Raw genomic sequence first — 12653 nt, 5'->3', positions numbered from 1 at the left:
TGGGGATAGAGTCAACTTTCTCCATGTCATGTGAGGGTCCCCGTGGGGGTGTGGCAGCACAGGAGGGAGGATAAACGATGTGTGACATGGGCCGCCCATGGGGGTCTGTGGTTGTCACAGAGCTATGTGAAGTGGCAGCTCAGAAAAAGAAGTCACCCCAGTACCACTTCTGTTCCCACCACAGGCCAGCAAGCTCCCCGACTCAGTTCTCTTATTCATGCAACAAACACGGAGCCCTATCCCACACCACCCACTGAGTGTTAGTGTCCAGGGGCTGGGTGACAAAGCACCGCAGATGGGATGGCTTACGCCGACAGAAGTTTATTCTCGCACAGTCCTGAAGGCCAAGGTCTGAACTCAAAGTGTTGGCAGGGCTGCTTCCTCTGGAGGCCCAGGCAAGGCCTCTCTCTCTCAGCCACTGGTGGCTGCGGCCAGCCTTGGTGTCTCCTGGCTTGGAGCTGCATCACTCTAATGCAGCGTTTTTCAACCGCTGTTCCGTGACACACTAGTGTGCCGCGAGATGTTGCCTGGTGTGCCGTAGGTGCAGACAAGACAAGAATTTTATAATTTTTCACTATTTTGTTTACTTAATATTTCATAATAAAGTAATTATAAAATACTTTCTTTGTGTTTATTTGATTCCTATTCAAGAGAATTACTTTATATATAGTCAATATAGGCACAGAGTTAAATTTTTTAACATTTTCTAATGGTGGTGTGCCTCGTGATTTTTTTCATGAAACAAGTGTGCCTTTGCCCAAAAAAGGTTGAAAAACACTGCTCTAATGTCTGCTCCATCTTCCATGGCCTCCTGGCCCGTGTCTGTGTCTCAAACCACCCTCTCCTTTATCTGCTGTGGATTTAGAGCTGCCTTAAATCCAGGTCTCATCTTGGGATCCTTAATTACATCTGCAAAGACCTTACATCCGACTAAGGTCACAGTCACAGGAGCAGGGCCTTGGGACTTAGATCTTTATGGGGGTCACACTTCAACCCACTCTACCCTGTGTTGGGTAAATAGGGCAGCCTGTTTACAGCTCAAGGGGGTGACAGCAGTAAGAGGTATTACAACCACAGAATGGCACCAGCGGGGTTAGAAGGATAAAGCAAGGCCTGGGAAGTCCTCTCAGAGAAGAAGTCTTGAAGGATGTGCAAGTGCTCTCCAAAGTCCCGAGAAAGAGAGAGAGGCTGTGTTATAAACAGAGCTGTTTGGACAAAGCTGGTCAATGCCCTGAGAAGCCACAGTGATTCCCTTTGACTGGGAGGGAGCAGAACGGAGGGTCTTGTGGGGGCTGAGATGTTCTCAATTCTGATCTGGTGGTTACATGGCATGTTCTCTTAATGAAAATGTATTGAGCCTTACACTTACAATGTGTACAGCTCTATATATGCTATATCTCCATAAAATTTAGTGTTTTTAAAAGGTTGTTCCTATGCTAATGGGTTGGCTCTGATTTGTTTTTCTGCTTTCAATGTTTTCTAAATACTAGAGGCCTGGTGCACAAAATCCATGCACTTGTGGGGTGGTCCCTCAGCCCGGCCTGCACCCTCTCGCAGTCTGGGAGCCCACGGGGGATGTCCCACTGATGGCTTAGGCCTGCTTCCTAGAGTCGGACATCCTTTGCACTGCTGCTGCAGGCGAGGCTCCCACCACAGCCGCTGTGCTCACCAACAGTGAGCCCAGCTCAGGGCTTCTGGCTGAACAGTGCTCCCCCTGTGGGAGCACACTGAGCACCAGGGGGAAGCTCCTGCATTGAGCATCTGCCCCCCGGTGGTCAGTGCATATCATAATGACCAGTTGTTCCCCCATTCAGTCAATTTGCATATTAGCCTTTTATTATATAGGATCTTTTATTTCTAGAAGTTCCGCTTTGCTCTTTTCTTTTTATTTTATAATTTTTTAAAATTTATTTCAGAGAGAAAAAGTGAGGGAAAAAGAGATAAAAGCATCAATGATGAGAGACAATCATTGATTGGCTGCCTCCTGAATGCCCCCCACTGGGGATCAAGCCAGCAACCCAGGCATATGCCTTTGACTAGAATCAAACCTGAGACCCTTCAGTCCCTGTGCTAATGCTCTATCCACTGAGCCAAACCAGGTAGGGCACACTTTGCTCTTTTCTATGTCTTCTATTTATCTCCTTATTATGTTCATGCTTTCCTTTAAGTTCCTCAACATATTTAAAATAGCTGTCTAAAATTCTTTTTAAAATATATACATTTTATTGATTTTTTTTTTTACAGAGAGGAAGAAAGATGGATAGAGAGCTAGAAACATTGATGAGAGAGAAACATCAATCAGCTGCCTCTTGCACAACCCCTACTGGGGGTGTGCCCTTAACCAAGATATATGCCCTAGACTGGAATCAAACCCGGGACCCTTCAGTCCGCAGACTGACGCTCTATCCACTGAGCCAAAATGGTTTTGGCTACTGTCTAAAATTCTTGTCTGCTTTTGATCATTATTGGTTTTTTTAGTCTATTTATATTTCCTGATTTTGATTCCCACTTTCCTGCTTCTTCCCAGTAATTGCTAAGTGTCTACATTTTTGTTCTTCTTTTAAAGAGCAGCTTTACTTGGAAGACAGTAAAATTGCCTGCAGATCAGCTTTCAAGACTTGAATGTAAGCTCTGCTGGCATGGACTTACGGTGGCCTGGGGCTATTTAGCCTTAATATCCAGGGCTGGCCCTTCTGGGGTCTCTGTTAACTATACCAGATGCTCAGAAAGGCCTCATTACCATGTGGGATCAGAACTCTGCCGTCTCTCAATGCTTTGTTAGTGCTGGGACTTGTTTAGCCTATAGCTTCCTAGTAGTTTGTTCTGTTCTCAGTAATTGTTCTTTGCCCAACCACTTGAAATCTCATTCTAAGTATGCAGGGCACAGTACTCAGCTACAGACTCCATGAGACCCCATGCAGGTGTTTGGGGCTCTTGATCTGGGCAATGCCCTTCTCTCTGGCACACTGGCCCACAAAGTCCAGCCACTGCAGCCTCCCTGATCCCCAGTCTGTTTCCCTAACTCAGTGAGACTACCATGCTGTTTAGAATCGCCTTCCATGTACTATGTATGATCCAGAAAGTTTCTCCAGGCAGAAAAGCAGGGACATACACATTAGGGCTTGCTCAGCGGTTAAAATTCTGCATTGCCAGTTGTGCACTGTTTGCAAACAGATGTCTCGTAGGCTTTGTCCAGTTCTTGACACCCGGGACCCAGGCTTCCCTCCAGCCCTGGCTTCATCTGGAATGTTATCGTTTCTAATTAGCATATTATGCTTTTATTACTGTAGATTCTTTACTGAGCATGTCTTAGTGATACTAGAATATCAAAACTGTTTTAAAATCAAGGTGGAAGAGGTCGGGAGACAGTCACGGGGAGGTGATGACGAGAAGTGAGCAGAGGGGAGCCCTGGGGGTGTGAGCAGGTTCTGTATCCCGATGGGGCCTCGGCTACCTGGGTGTGAACGTCCACCGAACCTGCCCTGGCTGCTGTGACTCCATCACGGCCCTATCCTGTGGCATCACCTGGGCACCGAAAGATGGCTGTTTGGTTCCCAGTCGGGACATATGCCTTCTAGGTTGGGGGCTTAATCCTTGGTAGGGGTCGGGCAGGAGGCAGCCCATCAATGTGTTTCTCTTTCTCTTCCTCTCTCCCTCTCTCTAAAAAAAAAATCACTGCATCGTCCACTTACATTAAGTGCACTTTTCTGTATTTTGTTATGCATCAATAACTACATTAAGATGTAAGCCAGTTAGCTAAGGTGGAAGGAAGCATTTAAAATCTTATCGTTATCACCGAAACCAGTTTGGCTTAGTGGATAGAGCATCGGCCTGCAGGTTCAATTCCGGTCAAGGGCATGTACCTTGGTTGCTGGCACATCCTCAGTAGGGAGTGTATAGGAGGCAGTTGATCGATGATTCTCTCTCATCGGTGTTTTTCTCTATCCCTCTCTCTTCCTCTCTGTAAAAAATCAATAAAATATATTTTAAAAAATAAAATAAAATTTTACCATTTACCACAATCGCTAACATGCACTGAATACCTACTTTGCACCAGCACCCTTCCTGCAGCAAACACATTTAATCAAGCTGGGAAGCTCGGTTATTTTCATGTCTGTTTTACAGGTGAGGAAACGGAAGCTCCGGGGCAGTAAGTGGCTCTCAGCGGTGACCCTGCAGTTGGCGGCACAGCTGGAATCAGGAGCCTGGAGCTTTCTTCTAGGTCCGGAGTCATTTCCACTCCCACCGAGGACTCCCGCCTCTCCTAGGAGCTCTCGGGAAGGGCTGAGAGGCACACAGAGATGCTGCGCCTGAGGCTGAATCAGAACCTTGGGGCCGGGCTTGGGGACCTGCGTGTTAACCACGCCCCCCTTTACCCCGGATTCTTTTACAACTTCTAGTACGGGCACAAGTGCCTTTCTGAAACACACATGGTGAGCCTTCTCAGAAGTGACAAGCATTCTGGGCTCTTTGGGCAGATGCAGGAAGGTATTAACCATAAAGATAAGGAGGTTTTGCCTGGTAACTCCCAGAAAGACCACTTCATAATGAATCCCTTTGGGAGAGTGGGCATTGACTAACTTCCCTCCCCCCCCCCCCATGGAATCTGAGACAAATTCCCCCTCCACACCAATTCAATAGATCACACAGTCACTCAGCCCACAAGTATTTACCAAGTACCTACTGTATGTAAGTTGATACTCTAGCCCAGTGGTCGGCAAACTCATTAGTCAACAGAGCCAAATATCAACAGTACAACGATTGAAATTTCTTTTGAGAGCCAAATTTTTTTAAACTTAAACTTCTTCTAATGCCACTTCTTCAACATAGACTCGCCCAGGCCGTGGTATTTTGTGGAAGAGCCACACTCAAGGGGCCAAAGAGCCGCATGTGGCTTGCGAGCCGCCTTTTGCCGACCACTGCTCTAGGCTCTGAGGATAAGGAAAAATTCATTTTCTATCAGGAGATCACAGCTGATGGGAGAGGCTAACAAGTTAAAAAAAAAAATGATTACACACCTGTTAAAACAGCTAAATCAAAAACTGGCAATGCCCAGCACCGGGGAAGGTGGGGAGCAACTGATGGGAATGTGTGCAATCTCTTCAGGAAGCAACTGGGCCTTCCTGTCTGTAAAAAATCAATAAAATATATTTTTTAAAAAGGGGAAAAAAAGAAAGAACTGGGCAGTTTCTCAGAAAGTTAAACATACAGTCCCAGCTGGGATGTCTCAGTTGGTTAAAGCATTGTCCCATACACCAGAAGTTCAAGGGTTTGGTTCCTAGTTAGGGCACATACCCAGGTTTCAGGTTCAGTCCCTAGTCGGGGCAGATAGGGAAGCAACTATTGACATTTCTCTCACATCAATGTTTCTCTCTTTCTCTCTCTCCTTCCCTCCAAAATCAATTACGTAAGTAAATAGTTAAACAGACACTTACTGCATGGCCCAGCAACAGCTAGGTATTTATCCTGGAAAACACGTGTCCATGCAAAAATCTGGGCACAGATGTTGACAGGAGCTTGATTCATCATCGCTGGAAATTAGAAGCAACCCACAATGTTTTTCACCGGGTGCGTGACCCACGCACACAGAAAGAGCACTCATCAGTAGGAGGGGATGACCTCCTGGCAGGGACATGGCAAGCGTGAACCTCCAGCGCATCGTGCTAAGTGAAAGACGCCTGACTGCGAAGGCTGCACAAGTGTGGCTCTTCTGTGACGTTCTGGAAACGGCAAAGCCATGGGGACAGAAAACAGCCCTCTGGTTCCCACGGCTGCAGGCGGGAAGGGGGTTGACTGCACACGAGCATGAAGGAATTGGTGGGGGTAGAATTGTTAACATTTGTGATTGTGGTGGAAATCATACAACTCCATGCATTTGCCAAAACTCACAGCACTGTCTACCAAAAGGACACATTTTATCGAGAGTGAATCATATTTTACTTTTTAAAAAAAAATAGGTGGTTCCTATATAGGTGATAAGGCAAAGGGGGTTGAGAGAAAAGGAATAATTAATGCAGGTGCGGGGAGAAGAAGGCGGTGGCCCTTACCCTGAGACCAGTGAGAGGATGAGAGGTGTCACGGGATGGGGAGGAGGGAGGGAGGGCGGCATGACACACGCTCTGGAGGGACTCGCTTCTGCAAGAGCGAAGGGTGTGTGTGCCCAGAGGGAGAGCAGGGCTCGGCTCCTGCAGGGCCCGTTGAGTCTTGTAGAGGCATCGGAACTTTACCTGGAGGCAATGGGGAGCTACCGAAGGGGTTACAGCGGAAGCAGGATCTGGACAGATTTCCGGTCTGGAAAAATTACAATATTTCGTGGGCAGTGGGAGCGCAGGGTGAGGGAGTCACACTGGGAGCGGGAAGAATGGTCGAACTGATCTTTCCCGGTGGCTGTGCGTTCTTGGCTGAGACATTTTGTCCCTCAACAGACATTAACCAAACATGTGCCACGTGCCAGGTACTGTTACAGAAACTGCGGATACAAAAATGGGCCAAGAATCTCTGTGGCTCCTATGTTCTAATGGGAAGACAGACCACAAATAAGGAAATATATGCCCAACGTCATTTTAGGTGGGGGTGAGTGCTCTGAAAAAGCAGATGACTCTAATGGGAGAGGGGAGGGAAGTATTTAGATATGGCATCAAGAAGGCCAATTGGAGCCCTGGCTGGTGTGTTCAGTGGTTAGAGCATTGGCCTGCCCACCAAAGAGTCAGAGATTCCATTCCTGATCAAGGGCACATACCTGGGTTACTGGTTTGAACCCCAGCCCCAGTTGGGGCACATTCAGGAGGCAACTGATGTGTCTCTATCACATCAATGTTTTGCGCACGCTCTCTCTCTCTCTCTCTCTCTCTCTCTCTCTCTCTCTCTCTCTCTTTCTCTCTCTTTCTCTCTCTCTCCTTTTCCCTTTCTCTTCTTCCCCTCCACTCTCTAAAAAAAATTAAAAAAATAAAAGAATTAAAAAAAAGTCAATGGTGCCTGCCTGGTGTGGTCACTGGTTGAGCATCGACCTATGAACCAGGAGGTCACAGTTCAATTCCCAATCAGGGCATATGCCCAGGTTGCAGGCTCCATCGCCAGTAGGGGGCATGCAGGAGGCAGCCATCCATGATTCTTTCTCATCATTGATGTTTCTATCTCTTACTTTTTTCCTCTCTAAAATCAATAAAAATGTGTGTGTGGGGTTTTTTTTGTGTGTTTTGTGTGTGTGTGTGTGTTTTGTTGTTGTTGTTGTTTTTGTTTTTTTTTTTTAAGAAGACATTACTTTAAAAATAAATAAAGTCAGTGGGGAAAATACACTGGTGTGAGGATTAGCAACAATAAATAAAAGAAGGCTTCTTGGAGGCGGTGACATCTGAGCAGGACCTGAGCAGGAAGAGGAGGGCTCAGTGAGGGCTGGAGCAGGAACTACTCAGGCATCTGCAAAAACCCCAAAGAGAAACCTGATTGCTTCTGAGGGTCACCCGGGGGGTGCAGAACCAGAGTCCCTGCAATCCCCGAGGTCTCCCCAGCAGAGGGCTGTGTCCATCTCCCGCCCCGCACCCTCCAAGTTTGCCTGAATCATCATTTATGGCCCCACGTGGAGGGAAGGCCTGAGTGCATAAAAGCAGCTTTCCCCCTGCTTCCAAAGGTCACAGCTGTTGTCACTGTACACAGTGCCCGTGTTGACAAAATCACAGCAGCTCCAGACCGGGACGCTTAGGACCCACCTGCGAAAGCCCATTTGGGTTTTCAAATTAAAAAAACAAAACCACAACAATAAAAATTCTAAGAAGACCGGAGCAAGCAAACACACATCAGGGTCTGATAACCCATCTGCTACCCAAGTCCTCCCTGCCAAGAGAGCTGGCCCTGCCCCGCCTCCTGGCCGCACAGTAGTGTCCTCGGGAGCCGTTCTCTCACAGGTTGAATCTTTGCATCAAGTTTGAATTCAGCTGCCAACCAGCCAGCGGGACCACCAATCTGTAAGGGGCCGACATGTCACTGACAAGGCACATTCGTTTCCTGTGGCTGCACCTACCAAATACCACTAGCTGGGTAGCTCACCACAACTGAAACTTACTCACAGTTCAGGAGGCCAGAAATCCAAGATCAAGGTGTCTGCAGGGTTGGCTTCTCCGGGAGGCTCTGTCCCATGCCTCTCGCTCACTCTGGAAGCTGCCAGCAGCCCCTGGAGGTCCTTGGTGTGTAGCTGCCTGACTCCAGTCTGTGCCCATGGGCCACCTGGCATCTCCCATGTGTCTCTGGGTCTTCACACCATCTTCCCTCCAGGTCTGTGTGTGTCCTCTCTCCTTTCTGTAAGAACACCAGTCATTGGATTTAGGGCCCACCCTAACCCAGCATGATAAACCTAAACTACATCTGTCCAAGTATGGTGACATTCTGAGTTTCTGAGAAGACATGAATTTGGGGTTGACGCTACTCATTCTGGTATACAAGGTAACAAACAAGATGGAGAAAGCTGGGCTGCCACGGGCCTCTGAGAGAATGGGAATGGCCAGCTGGCCCAGCTGACAGCTAAAAAGTTTACTGCAAAGGGTGAGGGTGAGACCCTCCCAGGATGTGCCTGGGTAAGAGTAGGTGGTGGCTACACTGCCTTCTGAGGTGGGCGAGTCTATCCAAAAGCCAGCTGTGGGCGACTGGATTTTCCAAGACACCTGTCTATCCCGTCTGCTCTTTCACAGTGTGACATGACATTCCTCCTTTGAGAGATGGGGTCCAGTTCCCCTCCCTGGAACCTGTCCAGTCCTTGTAACTTTCATAACTGACTCAATAGGATGAGGCAAAGAGGACAATGTGTGACAGCTTCCACCTGGCTCAGGACACATACCTCGGGAGCCCCAAGTTGACTTAAGAAGACCAGCTGCCCTGAACTCGCCATGTTGGAAAGACTGTAGAGAGAGAAGGCACTGAGAGATGCCTAGAGAGCCTCAGCTGCTCCAGCCCCCTCGGGTCAATTTGTAAGGGGCCAACATGTCACCGACAAGGTACATTCTGACGGAGGGAACAGCCTGTGCATAGGAGTGCCACAACCCAAGCACCACCAATGATAGTGAAGAAGCCTTTGACCCCTAGCTAGTTTGGCTCAGTGGATAGAGTGTCGGCCTGCAAACTGAAGGGTCCTGCCAGGGTTGCAGGCTCAATCCTCGGTATAAGGCATGCAGAAGGCAGGCAATCAATGATTCTCTCTCATCATTGATGTTTCTGTCTCCCCCGCTCCCTTCCTCTCAGAAATGAATAAAAATATATTTAAAGAAAAATAAGAAGCCTTTGAGACGACCCTACCCTAAGTCAGCACCCACTTGCAACTGCTTAAGAGACCCAGAGCCAGACTGCTGAATTCCTGACCCATAGAAACCATTAGGAATAATCAATGTGTACTGTGGTTTTAAGCCAATAAGTTTGGGAACGATTCATTTTATAGCAATAGCTAACCCGTACAAGGGGTTTGCTTTGCTGAGTGGGTCTTGCAAGTTTGGGGCAGAGCAGAATTGTCCGGGGCAGCAAAGAGAAGCTTTCCTATGACCTCTTCTTCTGCTTCTCCTCTAAATAAAATCTGAACAAGAATTTTTAAGTGTTCGTTTGAAGGGACACTGTATGACCAAAATGCCATATTCTAGCATGGCACTCCTATATGCATAGGTTCTTCCCACCATCTGATGAATTCTGTTTCATCCCATAGGATTCAAATCATGATGTTAAGGGGGGAGAACAGGACAAATTCTATACATGCTATTTAAACTAACAGTTGAGAGTTGCTTTAGAGTAGGGGTGTCGAACTCAATCAGAGAAGGGGCCAAAATCTAAAATCCAGCCTAAATCGCGGGCCGAATGGTTTACTGAATAGTCATAAACTGACAATGTCATAAACTGACAGCGGAGTGCAGTGATGACAGCGCGGTGCGGGCCACATTGCAAGGCCTGGCGGGCTGGATTTGGCCCGCGGGCCTTGTGTTTGACATATGTGCTTTAGAGAAATAATGGAAACATACGTATACATTTGCCATTAAATCTGAACTACATTTAAAACTAAGATGTGTTAAAGATTGGAAAGAGACACAGATGGATAGAGATGTGATCAAACAAACACAGGAAAATGGTCCTGGTGGATTCATAGGTGGTAGTTATAAGGAGGGGTCCTGTACAGTTTGTTTATCTTTAATGTGTGTTTCAAAACGTTTCATAATAAAATGTTGGGAAAATAATCAGAGCTAACACAACACAGCAAATACAGCGGGCCAGGCATGCTTGTAAACCTTCACATCTGGGAACTCATTCGCTCTTCAGTCCAACCCCGTGCAGGAGGCTCTATTATTATCCCCATTTTATTCATGAGAAAGCTGGGCATAAAGAAGTTCAAGCCAAGCCTAAGGTCACAAGGCTGGTAAGGGATACAGGTGGGACTTGAACCCAGGCTGCCAGCCCCAACATTGTACCCACTTAACCATGACAACATGTCACCTCTCACACAGGTACCGCTTTTCTCATCAGAAGAATTAACAAAATACACTTAACGTTTTATGCCGTGGGCTTCTGCTGTTCTTTGTGGCTGCCCAGTGAAATTTGTCCTCCTATGTCTGGAGCATTCCCCCTGTGAGACCCACCTTGCCAAGGTGGAATTCAGAGCCTTGCTTTCCCAGGCTCCCTTGCAGCTAGGACATGTCCTGTCAGTCAGATGCTCCAGCACCATGTTTGTGTTCAGAAGCTGGAGAAGCAGTTGGCAGAGGGCACATGACTAGCGAAGGAAGTGGCAAAGACAGTGGGGGTGCAGCAGCAGCAGGACAAAGGCTGGAGCCTCCAAGCCCAGCAGAACCTGGGGCACAGCTCCACGGGAGCCACCCCAGGCCTGGTTTTGCTTTGAGCCTTGTAGATTCTAGATCTGGGTCTCTGCTGTCCTGGGGTCTGCAGGCCAGCTAACATCCTTCAATAGATTAGTTTTTGCTAACACTGCTCCACCTTCTACAACTGACGAAGGTACACCGCCTGGTCAGGGTGTCCCAGCTGGATAAAGAAACTGCATCGAGCTAAAAGGCTGGAAAGGAGCTGTTGACAGCCACTGAGTAGAATGGGTAATATCCTACAAGGTGAGGGGAAATGGATGCATGTCTATACATGTCAACCATTTCTGAAAAATCACTAAGAGAATGGTAACAGCGGCTGTTCTGCAGGAGAAGTTTGGGCAGCTGGGGCTCGGTCAGATTTATTATAAACCTTTAGAATGCTGTACCTTTATAAATATTGCCTGTCAATAAAATAAACTCATAATTGAAATAATTAAAAGGGAAAAAGAATGCGGGCTGGTGTGGCTCAGTTGCTTGGGCATGGTCCCTTGCACCAAAAGGTTGCTGGTTCAATTCCCAGCAGAGGGTGTGCAGGAGACAGCCAATCTCCCTTTCTCCTTTACTAAATATAAAAAATATATTTTTTAAAATAAATAATTTAAAGGACAAAGAAGTAGGAAACAAGATTAAATACTAACCATAGTGGTCTCTAGGTGGCTATTTTTCAACCTCCTTTTACATTTCTGCATTTTTTCAAATATGAGGCTGTGTATCCTATCTAATAAAAGAGTAATATGCAAATTGACTGTCATTCCAAAGATGGCTGGCCCCATATGGATACAAGATGGCCACCACAAGATGTCCAGCAGGGGAGGGCAGTTGTGGGCGACCAGGCTAGCAGGGGAGGGCAGTTAGGGAGGATAAGGCCTGCAGGGAAGGGCAGTTAGGGGTGATTAGGCTGGCAGGCAAAAGCAGTTAGGGGCAATCAGGCAGGCAGGCAGACCAGCGGTTGGGAGCCAGCAGTCCTGGATTGTGAAAGGGATGTCCCAGATTGGAGAGGGTGCAGGCTGTGCTGAGGGACACCAACCCCCCACCCCTCACCCCCCACTGTGCACAAATTTCCTGCTCTGGGCCTCTAGTACTCTAATAATCGGGGGGGGGGGGGGGGGGGGAATTATACAAGGAAAAAGAATTGGAGCCCACAGAATGGGAGAAGATATTTGAAAATCCTATATCTGATAAGAGATTTGTATCTTGAATATATAAAGAAGTCCCCTATAACTCGATAATAAGACGAATAACACAATTTAAAAGTGAGCAAAAATCCAAACAGCCATTTTTCCAAAGAAGGGATCCCAATGGGCAATAAGCACACGCAAAGAGGGCCCCGTGCTGATTGCCCACCATCTGGGAAACGCAAACTGAAAGCACGTGAGATCCCACTTCACACCCCCTGGGACGGCGAAGACAGAGACAGACAAGGACGAGTGTTCACAGGATGAACCGGGCCCTCTCGCGCAGCTGGTGGGATTGTAAGATGGGGCAAGCTGCTTTGGAACACAATCAGGCGGTTCCTCAAAAAGTTAAACGCAGAGTTGCTATCTGACTCAGCAATTCCAGTCCCAGGTGTACACCCAAGAGAGTTGAAAACATGTGTCCACACAAAAACTTGTACAAGAATATTAATAGGGGCATTATTCATAACAGCCCAAAGGTGGAAACAACCCAGATGCACATCCACTGATGGGTAGATAAGCAAAACGCGCTCCCTCCATCAGATGGGATATAGTCAGCAACGAAAAGGAACGAGGCATGGCACACACTACAACATGGATGAGCCGTGAAAACACGAAGCAGGTCACAGAAAGCCACGTA

The sequence above is a fragment of the Pipistrellus hanaki genome (genome assembly GCF_964339955.1).
Source record: "Pipistrellus hanaki genome assembly, chromosome: 15".
NCBI classification, from domain to species: domain Eukaryota; kingdom Metazoa; phylum Chordata; class Mammalia; order Chiroptera; family Vespertilionidae; genus Pipistrellus; species Pipistrellus hanaki.
The sequence above is the reverse complement of the archived record's forward strand: the minus strand, read 5'-3'. Positions refer to the sequence as shown.